This window comes from Harpia harpyja, chromosome 2, assembly GCF_026419915.1.
Source record: "Harpia harpyja isolate bHarHar1 chromosome 2, bHarHar1 primary haplotype, whole genome shotgun sequence".
NCBI lineage: Eukaryota > Metazoa > Chordata > Aves > Accipitriformes > Accipitridae > Harpia > Harpia harpyja.
This window is the reverse complement of record NC_068941.1, coordinates 15,086,668-15,100,385: the sequence shown is the minus strand read 5'-3', so window position 1 is coordinate 15,100,385 and position 13,718 is coordinate 15,086,668. Positions and strand designations below refer to the sequence as shown.

General features: G+C 42.9%; 1 protein-coding gene across 5 annotated transcripts in view; it reads right to left on the bottom strand.

Moving 5' to 3' along the window:
• Positions 1-3,259, bottom strand: part of IL15 (interleukin 15) — a 49,311-nt gene extending 46,052 nt beyond the window's left edge. For 2 of the 5 annotated variants that reach the window (XR_008239463.1, XR_008239465.1), the window contains exon 1: positions 2,999-3,244. The gene's annotated coding sequence lies outside the window, so the exon portion shown is untranslated. Of the gene's footprint in view, positions 1-2,519; positions 2,600-2,998 lie in introns of those variants that run through there. The other 3 variants (XM_052816090.1, XM_052816072.1, XM_052816081.1) reach the window with 3 other exon arrangements.
• Positions 3,260-13,718: the final 10,459 nt, after the last annotated feature.

The window sequence follows — 13,718 nt, the reverse complement described above, 5'->3', positions numbered from 1 at the left end:
TCAGTCGGGCTATTGATCCCACCACCTTTTTGCAGGGGAGAAGCCCTAATTCCTATGTGACCATTCTCGGGCGCTTCCGTGGTTTCTAACACATCAATAACCCTTGCCTCTTTGCTGCCTCATGGATCTCCATCCCCTACCTCCACTGAGACAGCACACTGAAGGACCACGCTAGCACACCGTCCCTCAAACACTGGCGTGCCGCCCCCAGGCTTATCTCTAGTGAGCCTGGTTATATCCCTTTTCCCCTTCAAGTCTAGTTTAAAGCTCTTTCAATGAGCCCTGCTAACCCCTGTGCAAAGATCCTTTTCTCCCTTTGAGACAGGTGTACCCTGTCTGTTGCCAGCTGGCCTGGTGTCATGTAAACTGACCCATGATCAAAAAACCCCAAATTCTGCCAGTGACACCAGGCTCGGAGCCAGGTATTGATCTGCTGGGTCTTCCTGTTCCTTCCCTCATCATTCCCTGCAACTGGAAGGATAGAGGAGAACACTGCTTGTGCTCCTGATCCCTTAACCCAGCGTCCTGGAAGTCTCTCTTGATTGCCCTCGCACTTCTTGTTGCGATGTCATCGCTGCCTACATGAAGGACCAATAACGGATAATAATCTGAGGGCCGTACCAGGGTAGGAAGTTTCCTCGTCATGTCTTTAACCTGGGCCCCAGGGGGGCAGCAGACTTCCCTAAGAAGTGGGTCCGGTCTGCAGGTTGGGCCTTCTGTTCCCTTCAGAAGGGAGTCTCCTCTGACAGCGACCCGCCTTTTTTCCTTTAGGGAAGCAGTTCTGGCGCAGGGCGTAGGCCGACTTGACCTCGGCGACGCCTCCACGCGAGATGAGCCGCCGTCCTCGTTACCGCTCGGTTCCACTCGCAGAGCCTCGTGCCTGTTACGCCAGGGCACCCGGGAAGGCGGGGCAGCCACGGAGGAGGACCTTGTCGCCATTGCCCCCTACCCCTTAAGTCCCTGTGTCCAGCCAGGCGGGGAGAGGGTCGGGAATCCTCCGCGTCGCAGGCGCTGCCTGCCTCGGGCCTGTCTCGGGGAAGGTGGGGTGAGATTCCAGCAGTCCTCTCGCACTCCCTGGTGCTCCTCAACCCCCTCGCCTCCTCAGAGGAGTGCCCCTGCCTGGGCGCACCCCCCCCAGCTGTGCTCCCCGCAGCCGCCCCACACCGGCGCAAGGGCAGGCCACGGCCTGAGGCCCGGCGCCGGGCTGGCAGCGCGTCCCCACCGGAGCTCTTGTCTGGGCGGCCGCAGAGCTTAGCGAGGCCACGGCTTTGCGCCGGCTGGACACCGTTGCTCCCCCCCCCCCCCCCCCGCCCCCGGGACTGACAGGGCCAGGGCTTCAGCGCCCGTCCCGCCCGCCCGCCCTTCCGCGCCAACCCCCCCGCTCGCTGCCGCTCCCTAGGGGTTCCCTGTGGCGGCGGCGGCGGCGGTTTGGGCCGGCCCGCCATGGCTCCTGTCCCCGCCCAGGTGCCGTCCGCCGCTGTGGCGGGAGGTGCGGGCGGCCGGCGGGTCTCTGCGCTGCCCGGAGGTCGTCCCGCTTGTTGATACTAAGCCGATCTGCAACTGGGTACCTCCTTCCGAGGTAAAACGACCCGGCGATACCTTTCCGTTTATTTCGTACGTGTCAAATAAATTGCTGACTGTAAATAGAAATAAACACGTGCATAACGGGCAAAGGAAGTGCTGTGCTATTGGCTATTTGGAAAGTACAGCAAAAAAAATATTGTGGTAATTATAATCAGGAATTTGTTCTGCAAGGTCAGACGCTTTTAAAAGCAGAGCAGCACCAATGTACCTGCCGTATACAGAAAGGAATCACAAGGTGGTGGCTGTGAGCGGTAAGGAGAATTCCCTATTACTGGCTTTTACAAAGGTAATTTCGCAGGTTTTGACAATACGGTCCTTCACGAGTTTCTGCCCCACACGTCTTTTTCCTTCTACCTTTTGGTTTCCTTAGGTGGAAAGTGGTATTTTTAACAACAGACTCGTAAATGCATTTGCTTACTCGGGTTTACTGCTAGCTAACGCCTCCCCATTATACTGCTATCGGCTACAGGATCTCTGTATCACTGTTTTCAGCAGGACTCCACTTGACTGCAGATTTTCAGTTCCCTGCCTGCATTTAATGCTCTTTCAAGGGTATCCACTAAGATGGTAAATAACTTTTCTCCTAGCTTTATATCTCTGTCCTTGCTATGTTAACTAGGCTCACAGCATTATCTTTGTTTTCTCCTCATTTTTGCTGTGCGAATTTGTTAGAAAACAGTGACAAATTTTCACCGGCTAGCACCAATTCTCCCTACTTGCTGATGTCTCTCACACAGCAGAAACAGAGAAACAGGTGCCAGGTACAAGGTTAAATACAATACTTAAAACTATGTCTTTTATATTTATAACAAATCTTACAAGAGAATTTTTAAAAACATTAAATAATTGGAAGCTAAGCAGTATGAGTTCCCTCATCTTTTCAATACGAGAAAGAGAGAAAAACAAGAGGATGTTAAAAGTTGTAAAATACTCACAAGTCTTGGAAAAGCTGTGCAGCAAGTTGGCACAGACGAAGTTAGGATAAAGTTTGCACTAGTGACAGCAGCAAATGCTCCACCCCCCTCCTCCGTTCTGTTTTACTTTCAGTTGTTACATAATAATAATAATGTAGGACTATGTTTGTACCTAATACAATGTGGAAATTATTCCCACCACAAGTAACAGATCGTAGGGATTTCCTGCTGCCATTTCTGAGTGATTTTCCAACTTGGAAAAAAAAACCCACACAAAAGTGGGGAAAGACACATGCCTGTGTTTAGAAGGCAGGCAAAGTGACTGACAAACGTGAAAGGCAGCTGCTTGCTGTCCTAAGCAGCGACATTTACACTTGCTACCTCTTATCCTTCCATAAAGGGAAGAAAGGGCACAGGTCATGCCCTTGTCTCTGCACAGTCCCTTCCCCCTTTGTAGCTCAAGTGTATCCCTCCAACCAGAGCTCCTAAGGGTTGCTTACCTTGGAAGCAAACACTGTAGCTTTATGCTGTAACTCCTCCACTTCTCTGCAGCCTGGACAGCGTTTTACTGGGGCAGCCACCACAGGAGGAAAAGAGATTTTACCTCTCAGGATGCCACCAAGAAAGACGAGCACGACCATGGAATAGGGTTGGCAGGACAGAAAAGAGCTCCTCCAAAAGGTACAGCATCTGGCTTGCTGTGCGACAGCAGGGCAGAGGGGTGTCGTAGGCCCAGGTGACATCAGAAGAGGATCCTTATAAAGGAGCTGAAAAAATACTCTGCAAATTGCACTGAACTCAAAAGTTGCGAATTAAGAAAAGTTAAGTTGCTGTTAAGAAAAGTGAGGGTTTGGTGCCTATGATAATCACAGGGCATGGCAGCTGTAATCCTAAAGTACTGCTCAGACACCTCACGATGAAGAACCTTTCTACCTTGAGCTAAACTTTAATGTCCTGAAGATAAGGCTCAGCAGCTCCCTAGGAGTACTCTCAGGTTTCCAGGGACCATCATTCACCTGTGTAGAGGTCATGCGCTTCCAGAGGCAACAGTAAAAATGGTACTTCCTCTCTGTGCAATCTTCTTTTTGTCCTCTTCTGTGTTATTCTGGGTGCTGGTTGTTACTCTCTGCATGTCACACTCTGTGAGGTCGTAAAAATATTCTGCAGCTAAATGAGAAGGGTTTAGAAATGGCTCTGCCTCCTTACTGACAAAGAGATGGGTTTCTAGAGTTGGGCATTTCCTTCCTGTTTCTCAGTGAAGTAACATTTTTCCAGGAACACTATTTATAAAACCCAGTGAACAATACCAGTTAGTTCCCTGTGCTGGGATATTCTATTACAGCCAGATTCAGAAAATCTACTTACGGACCTAAATTAGACTTCTGTATCTTGAACAGCTGTCATACAGCTACCGAGAGAAACAAGGACTGGAACTGAGTGTTTCCAGAGAGTAGTTCTAGATGGCTGCATGATGGATTCATGATATGAGGCAGCTCCTGCCACTTCTCAGCACCCGTGTGCACTGTACCCATTGGCCCTGTGCTTGGGTCCAGCATCCGTTCTGCAGAGAAGGCAGCCACGCTGATTAGCTCCTGTACAGGATCCAGTTTGCTGTCACTACCACTGCGAAGAACCTTCCAGCAATTTAACACAAGACAAAAAGCAGAACTCACAATTTCATGCTCTCCAGGGACTCTTGGCTCTCTCACATGACACTGTGTCTCCAGAAAAGCAGCTACTCATGCTCCTTGTACTCTGTCTCAGTATAGAGTGTTAATATCACTTTTTAAGCAGATGTGCAGACATGAGGGGTGAAATCTGCCTCAGCTGGGCAGGATTTGAAAGAGAAAATAAAAGTACAGACTTGACTGGAATTCTTGCCATGAAGAGAGTATGAAAATGCAAGTGAAAAGGAAGTACCAGCATTGCAGGAAAAAACACCAGCTTAGATCAACATTTAAACCACAGGAACACAGTCATTTATTAACTGTTTTTTCATAAGGGCACTTCTAAGACAAAAGTGGTCATAAACACGTCTGTTTCTTCAGTTTACTCCAGCTCAAAGAATGAGAGTAAATGATTTCAAGCATACAAGTGAATGCATGTATTTGGACTTGAGATCCCAAAGTCTCTCATATTTATCACTGTTTAAACCGAAAGAAAATAGATTGTTTTCCATTTGTCTTTGCTTTTTGATGTGATACCTTTGCTATAGTATAATTTGTCAGAATTTTCTCAACTAGGAAAAATTTATAAACAAAGAGCCAAAAACAAGCACACAAAGCTTTAGGTATTCATGAATTATATTCTGTGGGAAAAGTGGAAGAATCACTCAATTGAAATTTTTTTAAAATCACTTTCCAAACAGTTTCCTTTGAACACTGCAAAATGGAAACACTGTATATAGGGTGGATTTTTTTTTCTTCATTTTTTTAAAACTACCTCTCTGGGTTTGTTCTTCTTTTATGAACTATGTTTTGCTGGCATTTCTGAAGTTAAATTATATCAATTTCTAGCTTAATATAAAAACTGTTCCTAAACATTACAGTAGTTGTATATAAAAATAATGCAAGCGTCAGTATGTATTACATTACAATAGGGTGGCAATACCACCTGCACTGCCTCAAAATTTAATTCTCATTCATTTTCTTAATTACACAAAAATGTGCTTCCTAATTACACAAGGGACATCTTATAGTCGTCTAAACACTACTAGCCACATCAAGGTGTTTATTTATAGCATAAATTATTCTCATACTCTCTTACAAGCAAAATACGCTTTTCTAATTTATGCAAGTTTCATTTATAGTGGACACAGGCTATTTGGCAAGATATTGGCAATTACTCTCACTAATGAGCTACTAAATTGTAATTTAGTATTATAAGTGCAGTGACAAAGAATGTGAATAACTTACATCATGCAAACAGTAAAGTGAAAACAGATGCACGAATGTCATTTTGGAAACAAAACAGGATTACTGAAAATTCAAACATGACCGTGCTGATTTCAAGCAACATTGCCCAAATGTTTTGTGCGGCTGCATGACAGCCAACAACCAGTTTAGGTTTGCTGTACTCTTAAAAGTTTGCCCGTATTCTCATGAAATTAATTCCTTTGGAATTGGTGTTGGTTCTGTCACTGAACACTGGGAGAGGAAGTATTGCTACAGGAGCAAGAGTGAAGAAGTGGGAGGGAAGGTGGCTTTTCCAGAGCAATGTGATGTGGGTGGTTATACAAAAATGCCATATTTTCTGAAGGTAGTCTGGACAAAAATGGCAGCTCTTGCAGAGCCGGATCCCTTCTGGATGGCCCCCAACTGACCCAGCACAGAGCCAACTTTCTTTGCTAAATTTCTAAATGCTTAAAGATGGGACTGCACTACACTCTTCTCACCTACTGTCTCAGTATCAGTTCTTTTAAAAAAAAGAGTCGTGTGAGCTTTGATAAGATATTATGCTCTGATAAGCATAATGATTTTTTTTTTTTTTAATGAATTCCAGAATTTTTAGAGAACCTGAACCCAAATGTACAGGCAGATGCAGAGAACAGTAATTGCGATTTGAATAGAGTCTCTTCCAGAGTATTTTTTTATTACAGTGTTCCTGCTGTGTTTGAATTTTTGCTGAAGGGCTGAACTACTACACCCTCAATTATCAACCTCATGAATTTCTGCATAGGAAAATGAAAGAACTGCTGTTTTCTTCCTCTAGGTGACAGAGTGGATGTAAAAAGCTGATAAGCAGGTACAACTCTAGCTTCCCCCGACTCCCTGTGTGGCAGCCAGAGGAGCTAACTCGGGGGAAACAGCCTTTTGCCTCTGAGGAGTCACATCCCGGTCATCCCACCAGTGTTCACCATTACGGCATGTCGTTTCAGCTAAGGTGAGCCTTGATTCTGCTGATAGTTGCCAGCAGCAGAGTGCCTTTCTCCTGAGCAGGAGAGGACAGAGGGGAACTTGTATGATGAGGGACTTACTTAGGTAAATCTGTCTTTGATGTATGCTAGGAAAGTGCATTTCTGGAAATTATAATCTTCAGCAAATCCTACAGATAACTGAATTTGGGAACTGTCCTGCACCAATGCTGTAACAACACATAAACCAATATTCAAGTCTGAAATAATTCTATGGCAGAGTTATTGCTGTAATAGAACATGTAATATACTAAACATGTTACTAGGTGGGAATGTGCGCCTTCTGAAAATCTGGGCAACTTGTGCTTCATGGCTGCTATAGGACTATAGATAATCTGTCTCTTTTTTTTTTTCTTCATACTAAACTATAATGTGTCCTAAATTATAGACTCTTCAGATTGGTTATTAAAAACTTCTGGCATCTCAAAAATGCTATTTAATTTCTAGACACATCTGGAGAGACATTAATATTCTGCCTTTCAGAAGCACACACAATATTTCTGGCATGTTATAATTTATCAACTATTGCCACTAAGCATGAGCTATTCCTATTTAAAGAGATAGTGTTTCCAAGCAAAACCATATCAATTGCTAAGTTAGCAAAAACGAAACAAAGGGAAAGGTATTTAATGCTTAAAATGAGTAGGCATACGTTTCTGAATCTGAAAAAAGCTTATGCAGGGAAATGTGCAGCTCTTAGTTGGAGTCATGTGAGGAACCTATAAGCTTAAGTGTTTTGTTTAGTGCCTTGTGAGCAAGCACTAACCTATTTAGAGAAAATATTTACAGTACTGTAGCCTAAAGGTATTCCTGAAAGAGTTGCTCCTTAAATTGCATGATAGATACAGAAAATCCTACACAAAATAAAATAAATATGTGAATAAAAAAGCTGGCTAACATCCCAAAAGGCATGTCTTCACTATAGCAGTTCTCTCAAGTTATACTTGTTTATTTCTCTCTGTGTTAATCAGCCCTGCGTGGAATGGCCAGACCACAAAACTCTTGCGGTCCACGCTGTCTCAGTGTTCTCTGACATAGAGACCTACATGCCAAATCCACAAAACTGTTAGTGACTCTAATACTTATTTAAGTTCCCAGCTAGTTCTCATAGGAATAATTCTCTACTCAAATGCTTTTTTGAACTGAGGGTGTTGTGTCACTTGACTTTAGATGACTGGGCACTTTCTGAACTGGGTAGCTGGAGCCCAGTGCAGTGCCTTGGGACTCAGGCGCATTTAGCTGTTAGGTTTCAAGTGCTGAACAGGGCACTGTCTAAATTAGCCAATTAGCAGGGCTAGGAAAAGCCTTTTGAGGGTTTAAATGCCCTTGACTGCCACTGACCATGCCTCCAACCAGGATCCATAACTCAGGATCCTCCCATGAAAGCAGTGCCTTTCTTCAGTTTAAAGCACAGCATCCAAAACATGCGTCGGTCTAGATTTACTAGACAAGCATTTTATAAGTGTTTCTCAATAGAAATTCCAGAATAGCGGATTGAAGAATCAAAATGGTACATTATCATAATGAAACTGGATCACTCACAGGGAGGAAGTGGTGGATTCTTTTCCTCAAAGCTAACTATTTGTCAAAACAATTTGTCGAGATCTCTCAGTCTTAGTCCATGTAGACACCCTCTCTGAGGTTAACAGCCTGCTTTGCGGCTCACTTTGCCATTTGTAGGTGGAGCTTTCACAAATGCAGGAGAATCAGATCCTAACCCATATGATGATGCAAATAAGTAAATCCTACTAAAAAGAAGTAACATACAAAAAAGAGGGCTGAAAGAGGAAAGAATGCAACTGAGTAATGGTGTGCATTCCATCAAGATTATTGCCCTTTTTTTCTCTTTAATACTAAAATACAATAACCATGGCATATGTATTGTATTTCTCATTTGATAATACTGTTTTATAGTTTCATTATACTGTAATACAGCTGGTCTTTTTAATGCTCAGAGCTTTTGTGACAAACGTAGAAATCACTCAGTAGAAAGTAATTTCTGTATAAATAGAGAAAACAAGGTATTTAGCTGCCACGTGAACAGAATGTATTCTAAACACTTGAAATTTAAGAGACTCTGCACAACGTGCTGTATTTAGCCAAAAAAGGAAGGAAAGGGCTTTCTCCAAGTAGTTTAACTTTAAATTAGGGGTCATACCAAATTCAAGGTTGTCTTTAGTTTTGTCACATAGCTTTCAGGTTGCTAGGGTATATAAAGAGCCCTTTCATATATTATGACACACTTGTGCAATATTAAACTCCCACATCACCCCACAATATATTGCTCACTCCTTTACATGAAAAAATCAATGTGCTTTCTGTAGGGAATCTTAATATGTGGCATACTATGTACAGAAAGGATGAATGCACTGGGAGTTATCAAAACTCTGACTAGCTGATGAAAAGATAGTGTTTTGAAATTTACTATCAATAATTGGTCATTTGTCATTTCAGTCCTTCGTTTTTTTGATAGCTTATTGTCCTCAGACCAGCAATTTTTCCCATCTGTTATTTCTTACCTTTCCCCAGAGCACATGTTATTCAGAAGCAGCAGCTTCCTCTGAACAGTATGCCATTGCTTTCGCTGGCACCGCGTGGGACGCAGAAATATTCAATATGCATAAGAATAGAGATTCCCCATTTTTAACCTCCACTGCTCATTCTGAATCCTTCTACCCTCTGCCTCGTGACTGTCTAGCCTAAGTCACTGAAATTCATTGTAGGAAATCACACGGGTGGCATGTAGCAGCAGAAATATACAGGGTGTTTCCAGTCCTCTCCATTCCTCTGATTATTTATCTGTGTGTACTTCATGTACCCTGAAAACAGCCAGATAAGATGTTTATGGACAGGAGTTTCCAGTATCAGGCCACTGAACTCTATTTGTCTAGCAAGCAGTCCAGATTAATTGTCTGTATCAAGGTCCAAAAACGGGCTGGCTTGCAGACGCAAACAGTGGCCCACAGAAGCAGAGACTGCTGAGGGTGACTTTGCAGCTGCTCAGACCCATGGCTGGGCCAGGCCCATCCACAGGTAAATGAGAAGGTCCCTGCTTCCGAGAGACACAAGGAGTGTATCTGAATTGACTTTTAGCTGTGTGAAAACCTCAGTGTTTCCTAAAATCGGCATGTCTAGCTACCCCTGATCTATGTCTTGTGGTTCTTGTGACTGTTCAAGGGGATTCATGATCTGCTGAAGATTGCTCAAAATAGAGAAAGACCAAAGGCTGACTTCGGGGCCGTGTCCTAGCACGGAGCGTAAAGCAGCAGCAACCCTTTAAATTGCCAATGCAATAATGTCCAAACTGGGGAAACCAACAATAAGCCAAAAACTTTTGTCAGTACGGTTGGATCAAAGTTTCTATGCATTAAAATAAAAGGTGAAAGGTGCTCAACAGATTATGATATTCTCTCCAGAGTTGAAAATGTGGGAGAAAAAAAAGCAGCTTTTTGTAAAAAACTATTATTGAAGAGATGAGACTCAAACCACCCATTGTTGCTAACTTTGCCTATTTTTAATAACCAAACAGTAGCATCCAGAAATATCTGAAATATATATAAAAATCATATGTATCGAATTTTAATCAATATAGGTAGAGATGTTTTTTCACTGGAACAAAGTTGAGACTTTGCCGCTATGAAAGGGAGTTAAAGAGACTGTACAGGACATTGCAATTAAGAATGCAAGTACTGATATGTGGCCATTAGGCTTCATGTATGTATTTAATAAACAAATCAAGCCTAAACTCAGGAAAATACATTGCCTCAAAAAGATTTCAGTTTGTGAGAGTGCAACTACACATAGTAATGCTAATCCATAAATCCTGCGTAATGAAGATACTAAGTAGTGAACTTGCAAGACATGGACAAGTAGTCAATGTAGGCATACTCCAGAAGAACAGTGGACTTGATGTCACCTGAGAAAGGCTAATAAAATCTCTCAAAAATCTTAGATATGGAAAACTATGACACTTCTTCTCACTTCCCTGATATCTAAGTTACTGGCAACATCTTGCTGCTTTTTTTACCACAGGATTCCTTCTGAAGTGACTCCCACTGAATTTACCAAAGAGCATCCATTTTTGTGCAGCTCCCAATGTAACTAGTTTCCTGCCTTTAAAATGAATGTTGTGCAGCTTAGGGGAGGGATAGAATTGAGTTCCTGCTGATATTACACTTTCTTGCAAACCCTTCCATGTATTTATACCAGTGGAGACTCTGTGATTTCCTAGATTTACATTACATGCAGCTGGTACATAAAATTGCATGCTTTACTTGTTTCATTCCTGGGTGACTGTATGAAATCAATTTTAATCTACTCTCATACACATATCAATAGAAGCTTAGACCTAAGAATCTGATAAACACAGTTGTCTTCTGGCACCCCAGAGAAGCAAGAGATGCACTTAATCTTTGGCAAGGAGGAAGGCCTAAGTCTTTGCACTGAATATATGAAAAAGTGACTTGAAATTCTGATGATGGTGCAAGTTCATAATACCCTAAACCACAAGGTCTCGGAGGCCTTTTTCATTGCCAGTCACCCCAATTAGCAGTAGCTATATTCAGCAACCTTTAATAAAATCCTGTATGCTCTACTTTGGCTGAAATAGAAGGTTTAGCTTAAAATGCTGGTTTTTTGCTAATTTGTACATTTCTCAGAAGCAGGGTGAATATATGAACCTGATGACCTTCTCAAGACTGCCTAGGGAATATAAATGGCTGCAAGATACGGCATGCAAGAGAGGTGCACAGCAAAGGTAGGATACTGTGGCAAAGGCAGGGAAACTGAGAGAATGAGAAAACACATAGCAGAGCTCTAGGTCTTAGAGGTAGGCAAAAAACTTTTAGAGGACCAGAGGAAACTGAGCACTCAATGCTCTAACTCAGGACCAGAAGTGATGTTTCTCCAGGCAAGGATGAGTGGGCAGGGAGAGAGATGTGTTTAAAATATCCGTTCTGTCTGACCTAGTGACTCTGAGTTAATTTGAAAATGTGGGTATTTTTATGAGCTGTTCAGAATTTCTTGGTGCTGTTTACGATTTGTTGAGTGCCCTCCAGTCTCTGGCTGAGCAGCAGATTCTCTTCCCGTCTTGTGTGTAGACTACTCTTGGTCCCTTTTTTTTTTCCCTTTGCATGCCTCTACCAGCCCATGGCTGATTGTAACTGGCTGTCTTCTCCAGAAGTTGTGCCATGACTGGTTATCCCCTTGCCATTTTCGAGCAGCTGACTATTCAGATTTTGCACTCGGTGTGTTGCAGTTTGGGCCACTTCTCCAGTTTTTCAAGATTATTTTGCAGTCTGCTTTTACCTTCCAAAATGTTTCATTCCTTCTGTTCAGTACTGTCTGAGATTTTGTCAGCAGCACTTTCATTTGATAGCTGCATCACAAGTGAAAGTCCTTGAATAATACTGGATGACCTACCCATATTCCTTTCTTTCAATTACGCGAGTTCCTCTGTGAGCTGCACTCCTGAGTCCACCTTTCCAACAGGCTGTGCCCCCTCATGCTGGCAGATTCCTTGCTTGCTTATATTAATTTCACATGACAGCATGTCAAAAGTCTTACTGAAGTCAAGATAACATGACAGCTACTGCTTCTCCTCTATTATTTAGACTTGTTATCCTGTCACAAAAGGAAGAATAATTTGTCATAATTTGTCCATAACAAAATTTGTGGGCTTCTTCCTTCTCCGATTTCCATTTTCTCTAAGCGTTTCTTCTGGTCGGTTTTCAAGCGTGGGAGACTACCTGTCTGGACTGTAGTGCCCTTACTCTTTCTGCCCCTGTCTTGAGGACAGTCACTCTGCGCCTGTTTTCTACCAGCCTGGACCCTAGGCACATCAAAGTTTCTGAAAGGGGAGGAGATAGGAAGCCCACACTCAGTCAAAGCAAAGGTCTATTAGCCCAGAATGCAGCCTGCCTGCTGTCTGCTGGCCAGAGGCACGTGGGGAGGACGAGAGCAGAGTGGGGGCACAGGGACCCTTCCCCAGTGATACCGTTGGGTCCTCCAGAGATTTCTCAGGCAGCTTGTCTCTTTCAGGCAGCAAAAAGCTCTGCAAGCCGTCACAGTCATTCACATCAGATCTTAAACAGGGGTCCCGTTTTGTTCACAGATGGTCCTATTTGTTCACTATTTGTTCTCTGCACTTTGCCTGCTAATGAGAATTTACTTTTTATTTTTGGTGGCATGATCTGTTCTCTGTCATAAACAAAGTTAAACTTCTAAATTTTATCACTGAAGCTCCAAGTGATTTTCAGCTGTGGTGTCTTGATAAGTGAAATGTTGCATATTATTTTTAAAATATTCATATATCTAAAAATTATGGTAACGCCTCCTTTTGCATCTGGTGGTAAATGCAGTATGTCCTTTGTACAATACTTCCAGAGGCAGGGAAAGTACAACTATTTCATTATATGAATGCCCAGTTTGGCCCTAAGTGAGTGTATATTTGGTTCATGAATGCAGACCTAGGAATATCTGTGCTGCACTTTCAGAAGCAATTAAATCTTTCTATGTAAATATTTGGACGTTTGGAGCCTGGGATTTTTAATAACGTGTAGGACATTGCATGACAGACTGGCTAGTCTAATCCTATAAGCTGTTGCAAGTAAATGCCTATGTTTCATTCACCCTCATGTCTTCAATCACTTGTTTGCACTTCAGCTCTTGACATGCTGTATTGCTACTAGTTTGTAGATTATACGTCTAGAAAAATTTTAAACAGAGGCAAAGTACAAACTATTGTCTGACACTGAAATGTATACTTCACTTATAAACCTATCGCAAACAGAGCATCAGAAAAAATAGTAATTTAGAACAGAACAGAATAGAATAGAATACAATACCATAGAATAGAATACAATAGAATAGAACCATTTAGGTTGAAAAAGACCTTTAAGATCATCAAGACCAACTGTTAACCTAACACTGCCAAGTCCACCCCTAAACCATGTCCCTAAGCACCACATCTACACATCTTTTAAATACCTCCAGGGATGGTGACTGAGCCACTTCCCTGGGCAGCCTGTTCCAATGCCTGACAACCCTTTCAGTGAAGAAATTTTTCCTAATATCCAGTCTAAACCTCCCCTGGCACAACTTGAGGCCTTTTCCTCTCGTCCTATCACTTGTTATTTGGGAAAGAGACTGACACCCACCTTGCTACAACCTCCTTTCAGGTAGTTGTAGAGAGCGATAAGGTCTCCCCTCAGCCTCCTTTTCTCCCACCATGTTTCCGTGACGGCAACCATGTCATAGTTTTCCCGCTGCACAACCGCTTCCAGCTCCTCCTATTTGTTGCCCATGCT